This window comes from Aedes aegypti, chromosome 3 (genome assembly GCF_002204515.2).
Source record: "Aedes aegypti strain LVP_AGWG chromosome 3, AaegL5.0 Primary Assembly, whole genome shotgun sequence".
NCBI classification, from domain to species: Eukaryota; Metazoa; Arthropoda; class Insecta; order Diptera; family Culicidae; genus Aedes; species Aedes aegypti.
This window is the reverse complement of record NC_035109.1, coordinates 152742252-152744152: the sequence shown is the minus strand read 5'-3', so window position 1 is coordinate 152744152 and position 1901 is coordinate 152742252.

Here is a 1901-nt window from a genome sequence, read left to right as displayed (position 1 = left end):
TTTTATCGGCGACATTAGACTGTTTAGACTATAAACCACATCTTTAGATGTAGGTCAGCGCTCTTAAAAATGAACACCTGTAACACCAGTTGATGGGGGCTCGTTTGTAGGGGAAACAGGGGAGATTGGATCCCCTTTGTAGCCAACTGGTTACTAACGTTGATTTTAATTCTGATCATGCCCCTGTTACATTTCAAATATCGCATGAAACGATTCCCAATCATAAGCTCCATTTTCTCAATCCAGACAACGTTTTCAAAAACTCCTGGGTAACTGATTTGGAAGAAGTGAGAACTATAATTAAAAAAAATCAGAAATATGGAAGTCCCTGACGATGCGATGATGGAATTTCTCATCATTCTTAGTTGATGTAACAAATGTTTTCAATTAGCATATTTTCCTGACAAATTGAAAAATGCTAAGGTTGTTCCAATTTTAAAACCAAACAAAAATTTTGCAGAAGTTTCTAGTTATCGTCCAATCAGTTTGCTTATCTCCATCAGTAAATTTTTTGAAAAGGTCATTTTGAACAGAATGATGGTCCACATTAACGAAAATTTAATTGTTGCCAATGAAGAATTCGGATTTCGAAATGGACTTTCGACCACTCACCAACTTTTACGTGTAACAAATTTGATACGTTCCATCAAATCGTAAGGCTTTTCTACTTATCTTGGCTCTTTTAATTAGACATAGAAAAATTCAGAACTGGTATGGCAAATGAGATGTAATGTGATGTTAACAAAATGTTAATAAAGGCATAATATTGTTTTAACAAACTAAGATTAAAGTGTGGCCTAGTACAGAACACCGAGACATAAGAAATGAATGTAATGTTGGAATAGCAATTAAAAAAATAAAAAAAAAAACTTAATGCATAAAATTATTAATGGAGATCAAGTTTACCCAGTCTCTCCTATCGAGTTGGCAACGCTACGAAATCGGGAAGAAAAATGCATATGCGTGATGGACAGATGGATTCGATAACACACTATTGTATTTGATTGAGGTAGATCAAGAATGCGTCATCGGATACCAGCTTCATTCACTCGTAACAAGTCTCATGTACCGGACTGTGGGATATCGGGTTTGATGTTGGATTTTCATGACCATCCTGACCATGACTGTTGCCTGGCAGATGACTCATTACTTCTGGATAAGTCCGAAAAAAAAGAACTGGGCTTCAGCATTTTGGTCAGCATTCATAATTCATTTCAGTCCTCTAATTTGCAGTACAACGGTTGTATCAATACACATTTCATTCATATCTTGTAATCATCTGAACCGATGTATATATATATATATACTAATTAATAACGCTGCTTAGTTACGGTTCACTGGGTCTCGAATGCGCAAAAACTAATAAGCCTGCATTGGCATCTGCTTTTTACTGTTAGTGCTCTACTGGACGGGTGATAGGAGGTTAATGAGCTTATCCAACCATATACGTAATGTACTTCCTCATGTAACTTTATCGATCATTCACCCTTACTCTGATTGCCTTTAGGTTTTTAGAATGTATAAACGTTACGTTGATCAAAGTTGGTCTAGCTTTCGGCTAAAAATTTTGTTTACAGTAAATACGAAACAAAGTATGATGGCATACAAGTAAAATGGTATCATCAACCTTCCTAATGCATAAGTTATCTTCATCACATAATACACCATTTTACTGGTTGATCAGTTTAGCTAGTTTTTTAGAATCAGGATCTTCAGTTATTTGATATTCCTTTATCAAGAATTTGAGGCCCCGAGGAATCCGGGCCTGCGCTACTGTATGCAGTGATGGCAAAGGTTCCCACGAACCTATTTTCGAGTTCAATAATCTTATCACACTTTTGAAGCCAACAACAACCAGATCATAAAATTTCTATTGGTACTGATAATGCAGTCCACTGGTG